Genomic DNA, 10,848 nt, shown 5'->3' with positions numbered 1-10,848 from the left:
CCTCGGGTAATCTAGATGGTAGCACTTCCATGCATTATATAGTCTTGGTAAGGCACCTGGGTGTATGGGGGTGTTACACATCAGAACGTCAAAGTAAAAGGAAAAAAAAAGCAAAAAGGAAAAAGCAAAAAAGCAAAAAAAAAAAAACAAAGCAAAAAAAAAAAAGCAAAAAGCAAAAGAGAGAAAGCAAATGAAAAAGTTGTAGAAGCCAAAAAGTCAATATCAAGCATTCGTAATCAAAGCTCAAGATGCGAAGCCAAAACAGTTAGTGTGTTGGAGGGTGTGAGATATAACTTGAGGAATGGTATGAATTGAATAAATGGCGACAAAGGTTTATGAAACTGGGTGAATCCTTGTGAGGAGGTCGTGTTGTTGGCCATGACGTAAGAGGGTTGAGTTTGAATTTTAATAATTGGGATATATAATGGTGGAGTTGGTTTTACCAAGCTTGATTTTCGCTGTTATGAGAGTAAGAGTGCTACGTAACGAGTGTGGGTTTAATCACGTTGTTAAATGATTTGATCACTTGTGTTATATAGTATGACCGCTAAAGCTAAATGTGTATGCATGAGGTGTGAAAGTAGTTGGGTGAGAGTCTGGCTTGTGAATGATAGTATAAGATATTGTTTGTAAAGTCGTCTTTTAATTGTTACGCGAAACATTCATGGTGTGCAAGGTAACCTCGTTGTAGCATTTGTTTGGGTGATGATGTTGGTATTATTCCTTGAGAATAATGGCTTGTCAGGGTCGTGTTCACGATATAGTATAAGGTTTTATGTATACCCATGTGACTATTGACTATTGTGTCGCATTACAATGCCGTTGTTGGTGACGGTATGGTGATACCGTCGCCGGTGGTGGGGGAGGAGATGGAACGGTTGTGAAAATAACTATGAAATAGCATGTTTGTGTTGGTAGTGTAACTCGGATAGTTTATCTTATGATGTCGTAATCATGGCCATAAGGCCAATACTTGTTTACATTTTGGTTGTTGGGTAGTGTGTTAGTCATCCGTTGACACTTGCTTGCATTTATGTAGTAGAATAGACCGAGTTTGAAGCAATTCCAAGTGAGACACGAATCTGCCCAGGTGACACTCAGACGAGTGCGCCTTGTAATCAACCGAGTGCCTTCTGCTCGACCGAGTGGCCCATTCCACTCGATCGAGTGGTCTGCTTTGACCCTTCTTTTGTCAATATTCGACCGAATATTAGTCGTATACCCTTGTCTCATAACTTATAATAATAGACTCGTGTTTGGATGAGCATGATGACCCTATGTGGGTGTTATTTTGTGAATTGTGTACGTTTGACCGTATTACATGGCATTTTGCTGTTTAAAAGTAAGATTAAATGAAAATTATTATGCGACACGAGAAATTTGATGACAAGAGGATGTGATAATCTTGCATGATGCATGTTACTTTCCGCTATTTTATTTTATGATAACGATGTCTATGTCATATGATCGGTGCAAATTATATGTCATATAGTGGTCATTTGTATGATTGAGTGATAGAAAATAAAACTAGAAATAAGATTAGATTATATTAGTTGTTAGATGTTGTTGATTAAGTTTAGAATTTTAGTTATCTTTTAGTTAGTTTATTAGTTATCTTTTAATTATTATTTAGTTAATAGATTTCTTCTTGGTTAAGAAGACTATAGTTATTTATAGGCGGTTTAGTTTGTTATTTTCATCATATTGAATATTGAATAAGAAAAGAAATGTAAATTGATGTTGCGATTGTGCTATTCGGATCGATGCGTTTCGTTCCAACCGTAGTTATTATTTGACGCGTTTTCAAACAAAAACTCGATCAACTAGCAATAAGTCTTGTGAAATTTATCATCATTGAATGATCTATAGGTCTAGATCGGTCAAATATCCCTTTTTCATTATTGTTCGTTATTCTATTAAAGCGTCTTCCGCGCAATTTTCGTATCATAAGTGGTATCAGAGCTCTGGGTCTTGATTTCCCTAAATCTAAACGATCCTAGACTTGTCAAAGCCAAGTTGCTAGTTGAATTTCTCGATCACATTGGAGTTCTAGGGTTAAACTCAAGTAAGTACTTTAAGGGTTGATCGACTTTGCATCTCAGAACAAGTTTTTAGTAACTTGTTATTCTAGGCGTGATAGCAAAAAAAAGTTACTATTCATGTGTAATGTTCATCCAAGAAGAGGACACAAAAAGACATGGCAGGAATGTTCTGGTGTGAGACAAGCTACGAAGAGAAGGTTAAGTTTGATCCAACATTGCCTCTATTTTTTATGATTATAATGATGAGGAAACTGCTAAAGTTAATGCTAAAGTTATTCTCGTGCAAAGAGAGTGGAGGGGTGGAAGGCACGAGTTGAGATGGCACAAGAGGGCTTTAAAACTAGGAGCAATAAACGGGCTACAAGGTTGTATCAAAGGTGGTCGGACACTATGTTCGTGGTTCTTGCTAATGTTCAACATCAAATTCACATCAATACTTATAAGACTTATATTTGAGCCCGGTGGATTCCATGGTTCTTTTGAAGAAAGCGAGTATGATACAAAATAAAACTAGAAATAAGATTAGATTTTATTAGTTGTTAGATCTTGTTGATTAAGTTTAGAATTTTAGTTATCTTTTAGTTAGTTTATTAGTTATATTTTAATTATCTTTTAGTTAATATATTTCTTCTTGGTTAAGAAGACTATAGTTATTTATAGGGGGTTTAGTTTGTTATTTTCGGTCAGATTGAATATTAAATATTGAATAAGAAAAGAAACATAATTGTTGTTGCAATTGTGCTATTCGGATCGACGCGTTTCGTTCCAACCCTAGTTCTTGTTTGACGCGTTTTCAAACATTAACTCGATCAAATAGCAATAGGTCTTGCGAACTTGATCACCATTGAACGATCTATAGGTCTAGATCGTTCAAATATCCATTTTTCATTATTGTTCGTTATTCTATTAAACCGTTTATGCACAATTTTCGTATCATTTGGCATCAGAGACAAGTTACAGATCCTAATTCAATGGAATAATTTGACTATGAAACCCTACTCACCCAAGTACGAGATTTTCTACGCACTAGGCCGACAATACGGCGAACTGGTCTTAGACAGAAGCCCGTAAAAGAGTTCAAGGTCACAAAGCTTCCAGAGTTCGCAGGAGGCACCGAACCAGAGGAGTATTTCGAGTGGGAGAGAAAGATCGAACGCATGTTGGAGTTCAAAGACTTGTCCGATGAAAAGAGCTGTAAGTATGCAATCCTTAAACTTGCTTGAAGTGCGTCGTTGTGGTATAAAAATTTGAAGGAAAAGGTATGTGCCATCGACGTATAAACTTACTTTGTATCAGGGAATTGCTGATTTAATGCAAGGAAATTTGAGTGCTAGCGAATATATTGACGAGTTTGGGAAGTTGACATTAATGAGTGACATGGAAGAGAATGAAGAACATAAGGTGGCTCGCTTTTTGAGAGGTTTAAATCGTAACATAGCCCATGCCGTAGAATTGCAGTTGTATTCTGACTTCAACACACTTTGTAGCTTGTGTTTGAAAGTTGAAGCTCAAGGTAAATCGTAAAATGGTGCGTTGGTTTACATTGGTTAGGTGATGATAAGAAAGTTCATGTTTCCAAGCCGGTTCGAGTTTGTTTTGCTATTGGTTCTTATAAAGACGAGGTTGTGTGTGCGGTGGTTTCTATGGATGCTTGTCACATTCTCTTGGGGCGTCCATGGCAGTATGATAGGGACGTGATGTATAGAGGGCGAACGATTGAGTATGAACTGGTTTCTAATGTTAAGAAGGTCGTTCTTAAGCCCATGTCGTCCAAAGCGGTCCAAGCTGTGCGTTCTGGCCTTAAGAAAAGATCGAGGATCACAATGCTAGCCGAGGACGAGGAATTTAAATCTAAAGTAAATGAGAAACTATTAGAATACATCGATCCCTTAGTTAATTTCAATCGATCACCTATATTTGACGAATATGAGGTTGAAGCAGCGGTGGTGGCTGATTCGAAGGCACCATGTTATACACCAGCTCTTGGTGTTGGGTTGGGTATATTTGATTATAGTTTTGAATGTATGGTTAATCCTAAGGAGGTTAGAGATCAGGCTCGTCGTGGTTTGTTGGAGCGTCTAGCAAAGGGGAGTGCTGCAACTAAGGAAGAATCTTCGGCGTTACATTGTTGGTCTAGCAACGGAGTTCGTGGTACTTTGCTTATGTTTTTGCACGGAGTGAGGTGGGGTGGTTTGCACAAGGGCTTTCTGGAAATAAGGTGAAAAAAACTCATGTTCATCATCATTTTCGCTATCTTGCTGGCTATGTTCAGTTTTGATCCCGGAGGATCAATACTACAAGAATTGAGGTCAATTCTCTTCTAACGGAGAGGGAATGATCCAAAATTGAGTAGCTCAAATAAGGATGATGGGTTTAAGTTAAATGTCGAAGAAAAGGGCTAAGCTTATCACGTGAAAGGAGAAAACGGTTCAGCTAGGAAATGCATAATTAACCGCATCGCCTTAAGTTTTATCTAGTATTATTATTTAGGGAGTAATTTTTATTTCCAAATAAATTAGGTTAATAATTCAGCTAGTTTATTTCCTAATAGCAAAATAAGGTAAGTCGGTTTTTAGGAAAGTGTTTTTTGTTTCCTATTGGTTTTTAGGCGTGTGTTTAGGCGGCTTGTTTAGGTTTTTACTTCGGTTTTTTTCCAGCCTATAAAAGGCTTTGTAATTAGCTCTTTTTTACAATGTATGATTGATAATAAAAATCTCAAGCTTTGTCTTACAATTGTTTCTTTCGGTTAGATGCATTTTCGATCCAAAACCTGGTTATAGTTTGACGCGATCAAACTTTAACTCGATCAAGGAGCAATAGGTCTTGCAAATTGGTCATCATTGTTCAAGTTATAGGTCTAACTTGAGCAAATATCCCTTTTATCTTATTGTTCGTTCGCTTTCTGTTTTTTCGTTATTTGTTGTTGTTCTTTGTTCCAATTTCACATAACAATTAACACCCTTGTTATCTTGGCTTGTTTACAATAAAAGTTACATAAAGACTACCCTAATTCCATTGTTAAGTCGGGCGTGACACTCTAGTTCACGTTGGTTTTGTTCTTGCTTCCGCGTTTCAACGAAAGCTACCAACTTTCGTATCAACTGTGTATGGTAATCTTCCTTATGAACGGAAGTATCGATTGTAACACCCTCACATACCAAAGTACCTTACCAAGACCACCCTAGCATGAGAGATTGCTACCATCTCGGTTTCCCGAGGCTAGTATATCAAAGTTACCATTCCAAAACATTTAATTAAGTATAAAGTAAAAGTTAACGATTACAAGTTCCAAAACCAAATCCAAAACAAAAGTTCACTAGTGCTCAAACAATTGAAAATAAAACAAGAAATCTCATGACAAAACAGGTTAGACTCAAGTGATGACTCCCATCTCGTCCCCATAGCTAAATACCATCATCACCTGTCACAATCGCTCACCATCCCCGAATGGATCATCACAAATTTTACAAAACAACAACGGGCCGGTTCACCGCATAATCGAGAATAAGACAAGGTACAATAAGATAAATAGGCGATCACAATCCACCTCCAACTCCCTATCACATCTCGTATATGACTACGAACTAATCATGCACATAACCTAGACTCATTATAACTTAATAGGAATCTCAACTTAAAGAACTAACTCAACTTTTCCTGATCTTCTAGCACATGACAGACTCGGTATAGAATGCATAATTAATTCCCGGAAAAAATCAAATCGATACAAGGCAATTGGATTGGAACCCTATGAGTCGTAGCTATAATTCTTGTCTAACGAAGTTTTCCCAAATTCCAAACTTATCAAGGGTTTTCAGAATGATTTCCAAAAGATGATAGAATCCGTTGCATAAAAAGTATCAATTCATAAAACGAGTTTAAAACATTATTTTCCGGTAATTCCAAATCCTATTGTCATCTAGACTCTACAAGGATAATGTATGAAAAATCCACAAAACTTAATCGACATATAAATTAGGGTTTCAAACCACTTTCCACAACCAAATCTGATTCGCGGACTTTTCAGTGATAGGTTCATAAATAAATTACATAGAACGAATCATAAGGAATTAGGCTACGAAATTTGACATGCATAAACTAGACGTCAAATAAATAGGAATCTGTTTTCAAACAAGATTTGATGATTTACAATCTCCTAGGAATGAGTTAAATATGACAAATGAGCACGAATATTAACCTTATGTGGCGGATTATTGTTGGTTATGTCGTTGAAAATGTTGGTGGTGCACCACAAAACCTCGGGGTCTTTTAGTTTATGGGATGGATAAGAAACTTCGGGACGAAGCTAGACACGAAGTGTTTACTCCCCATCTCATCCCCATAGCTAAAGACCATCATATTAATCTAGGTAGAAAATTGAACCAAAAATAAATTGTAACACTTGAATATTTTCGGTTTTTATGAGAGAAGATTAGGAGGATTTATTCTCTCTAGGATTGTTATTTTTGGATGAACAAGTGAATGAATATGATACAAAACATTTTGTATATAATTAGGTAAAAATATGAGAAAACCATCATATGGTTTTCTCTTCTGTAGGGTGGTAGGGGGGCTTTTGAGGTGAGCCAATGCATGAAGTTGTTGCTCTTAACAATGTTCATAGGCTTGCATGGCTAGACCATTAGGTAATTATTATGTTTACTTAATAAATTAATCAACACAATATTAACCCAATACCCCATTATTTAAATTTTAATCATAATATGGTGTCCATATTATTTTTGTAAATTCTCGATATGTAACATGTCACATGTAACATAATTTGTTATGTATTTTTTAACATATTAAAAATCAACGTATTAATAAAAATACGTCACATACAAAAATCGATTTAGTAATTTCATAATTACTTGTCTTAAAATATTTTTACCAATTTATAAATCGCATTTAAAAATTCATTCAATTCGATTGTTTCCTTAAACAATAATTTCATCAGTTTAGGATTAATGAAACTCATTTAATCACATTTCAATATGATAGTAAATTTTACTTCCAAAATCACATTTTCAAGTAATTTAATTAACTCGTAACGTTATTTAATTAAATAATCGGTAATTTTCCCTTTAAGGTATGACCTAGGGGGTCATCACCACCGTCACAGCAGGTAATGTCAAACTCTAGATCGGCCAATCATTACCGTGTGCGTCCTAATTCTCTTGTCCTATTACTATCTCCCCACTCAATGCAAGGTGTCTTTCGGGTCGTGCTTGCAGTGATCATATCGAGTGGTTTCCTCGTCCGGAGAATAACGATTGACCGGACTTATCTATCATAGATACTTTCCGAGCGTGGCCACGCATTTCCGGTTCATTACTCCTCGAGTGGCCCTGAGATATTGTTATAACCTTGACTAGGGATGGACAATTCCTATCGCACTCATTCCCTTCGACTAGCCACGGCCATCATAACCCAAAATATGCCCATTTGACCCCATTTACGAAGGTCGTAGTAACACAAATCAAAGTTAATCAAACTTGTGCCATCTTAGGAGAATAGTCTTTAGTCAAAAGAATCGACTCATTTGAATACTATAGTAGCTCTCGCCACGACCAGGCTATATAAATTTGCCGAACTCTATAAGCGGTCATTAAGGCCGACAAAATGTTCTAACGTCTGCTATGTGATCGACTAGTCATCTCACATGACTCTATGGCACTTGAACTTGCCATCAATCGCCTCACACTCTAGTCACTTCTAGACGTCACCTCATACAAGTGACTATGGGCAAATACTATGTTAATCCGTGTTCACTTTAACGGGGTTCAATTGTCTCTACAACCCGTTTGGATGTAACAATGTATAAATTAAAGATAAAAGACAAATGTGATTATGAACATGAACAAAAACAACACTTTTATTTCATTTCAAAATCTAACAAAAACTTGGTACACGTTTAAGTCCCATGGACGTAACATGTCCATCATGCTTAGCTGCGATAAAGGCTTGGTGAGCGGATCGGCTATGTTGTCATCCGTCCCAACCTTACAAATCGCAATTTCCTTTTCAATGAAATCTCTTATTACATGATATTTTCTAAGTACATGTCTAGATCTATTACTAGACTTTGGCTCCTTAGCTTGGAAGATCGTCCCACTATTATCACAATAGAGAGTGATGGGATCATTGGCGGTAGGTACTACTTTTAGACCTTCCGTGAATTGCTTGATCACATAGCTTCCTTGGCGACCGATCTTTGCTATGTACTCCTCTCCGTTGTCGAATCCATGATTCTGACTTCCTTGAAGCTTCTCCGACTCTACGGCACCACCATTGAGCATGAAAACAAAACCGGCTTGTGATTTCATGTCATCTCTGTCATTTTGAAAACTTGGTCGTGTATCCATTAACACGCAACTCGGTGTCTCCTCCAAACACAAGGATAGAGTCCTTAGTTCTTCTCAAGTACTTAAGGATGTTCTTGGCACAATCCGATGACTCTCACAGGATTTCCTTGATATCTACTCGTCATGCTCAAGGCATACGAGACATCGGGACGTGTGCATATCATGGCGTACATGATTGATCCAACGGAAGCGTATAGGGATCAACTTCATACGTTCAACATCATGGGGTTCGGAGGGACATTGAGTCTTGCTCAATATCGTTCCGATTACCATAGGTACCAAACCCCTTTTGGATTTGTCCATCTTGAATCGTCGAAGAATCTTATCAACATAAGACTCTTGACTTAGTGCCAATATCCTCTTGGATCTATCTCTATAGATCCGGATACCTAATATGCGTTGTGCCTCTCCTAAATCCTTCATTTGGAAGTGGTTACCTAACCACTTCTTAACGGAAGACAACATTGGAATATCATTTCCAATGAGTAGTATGTCATCGACATACAAGATTAGGAACACAACATTGCTCCCTTTGAATTTCATGTATAAACATGGTTCCTCAATATTTCGAGTGAAACCATTTTCCTTTATAACATGATTGAATCGATGATTCCAACTTCTAGATGCTTGCTTAAGACCATAAATGGATCTCTTAAGCTTGCACACTTTGTTAGGATTTTAGAATCAACAAAACCTTGGGTTGTATCATGTACACCTCCTCTTCTAAATGCCCATTTAGAAAAGCGGTTTTGACATCCATTTGCCATATTTCATAATCATGAAATGCGGCGATCGCTAACAAAATCCGTATGGATCTTAGCATGGCTACGGGGCGAAGGTCTCATCATAATGGAGACCTTGGACTTGGGTAAATCCTTTTGCCACTAGCCTAGCTTTGTAGACATCGTCATGTCCTTCTATGCCATTTTGACCTTGAATATCCATTTGCATTGGAGGGGTCTTGCCCCTTTAGGCAAATCTACGAAGTCCCAAACTTGGTTTTCAAGCATAGAATCCATTTCGGACTTCATGGCTTCAAGCCGTAAGGTGGAATTAGGGCCCAGAGATTGCGGCCTTGTAGGTGGCGGGCTCGTCACTTTCCATAAGCAACACATCGAGTGTTCCATCTTCCTCGATAAGTCCCACATATCGATCGGGATGGCGGATTACTCGGCCCGTCCTTCTTAGTGGAGGAGGTACAACCGTTTAGGCAGCGAAGGAACATCTTCTTGCGTCTCTACCTCGGTTTGTGGCTCTTGAACTTCATCAAGTTCAAAATTTCTCCCACTATGTCTCTTAGAAATAAATTCCTTTTCTAAGAAACGACCTCACAAGACACAAACACTTTATGATCTTGAGGTTTGTAGAAGTAATATCCTCGAGAGGTCGAGGGGTAACTCTGAGTGCATTTTTCGGATCTTGGGGCAAGCTTGTTGTCGTTCTTAGTTTTGACGTAAGCATCACATCCCCAAATCTTCATATAGGATATATTTGGGATCTTACCGTCCATTCTCACATGGAGTCTTTCTCGGTGGACTTTGTGGGACTATTATTCAAAGATCGGATTGCGGTTTGTATTTGAATCCCAAAACGAGTTCGGTAACTCGGTTTGACTCATCATGGATCGAACCATATCAAGTAAGGTTCGATTTCTCCTTTCAGCAACACCATTAAGTTGAGGTGTTCCGGGTGGAGAAAGTTGTGATATAATACCATGACTTTTCAAGTGTGAATCAAATTGACTAAGGTATTCTCCTTACGATGGATCGTAGTGTCTTAATCCTTTTATTCAATTGGTTCTCTACTTCGTTTTGAAATTCCTTCAGATTTCTCAAGCACTTACTCTTATGTTTAATTAAATAGATATACCCATATCTACTTAAATCATCGGTGAAGGTTATGAAGTAGTCATAATTACCACGAGCGGTGATACTCGATGGTCATGCAGCCGGTGTGTATGAGTCCCGATAGCTCACTAGCTCGTGTCCCTTCCACCTAAAGGATTACGAGTCATTTTGCCAATTAGGCAATATTCGCATGTACCATATGATTGATAATCAAATGGTGTAATCACATTAGTTGAAATTAATCTTTTGATGCGATTCTCGTGTATGTGACCTAATCGACAGTTGCCCGAATGGGCAGCTTCACTTGGGTCACTTGTTTTGAGTTTCTTTGATTGAATGTTATAAATATCTCTTGTCGGTTTGAGTCTCTAAAATGTAAATGCCATTGATGGAAGTAAGCAATAACCAAATCATTCCTAGAAATAGTACAACAATTGTTCTTAATGGCAAAACAAAAACCGTCCATGTCTAGCATGGCGATTGAAATAATGTTTTTAGAGAATGTAGGTACATAAAAACAATTATGCAAATACAACTCAAATCCATTTAGCAAACTAAAACATAAGTTCCCTTGGATTAGCGCTACCGAGCTCC

This window comes from Silene latifolia, chromosome 7, assembly GCF_048544455.1.
Source record: "Silene latifolia isolate original U9 population chromosome 7, ASM4854445v1, whole genome shotgun sequence".
In the NCBI taxonomy this organism is placed as follows: domain Eukaryota; kingdom Viridiplantae; phylum Streptophyta; class Magnoliopsida; order Caryophyllales; family Caryophyllaceae; genus Silene; species Silene latifolia.
Note: the sequence above shows the minus strand (reverse complement) of the source record.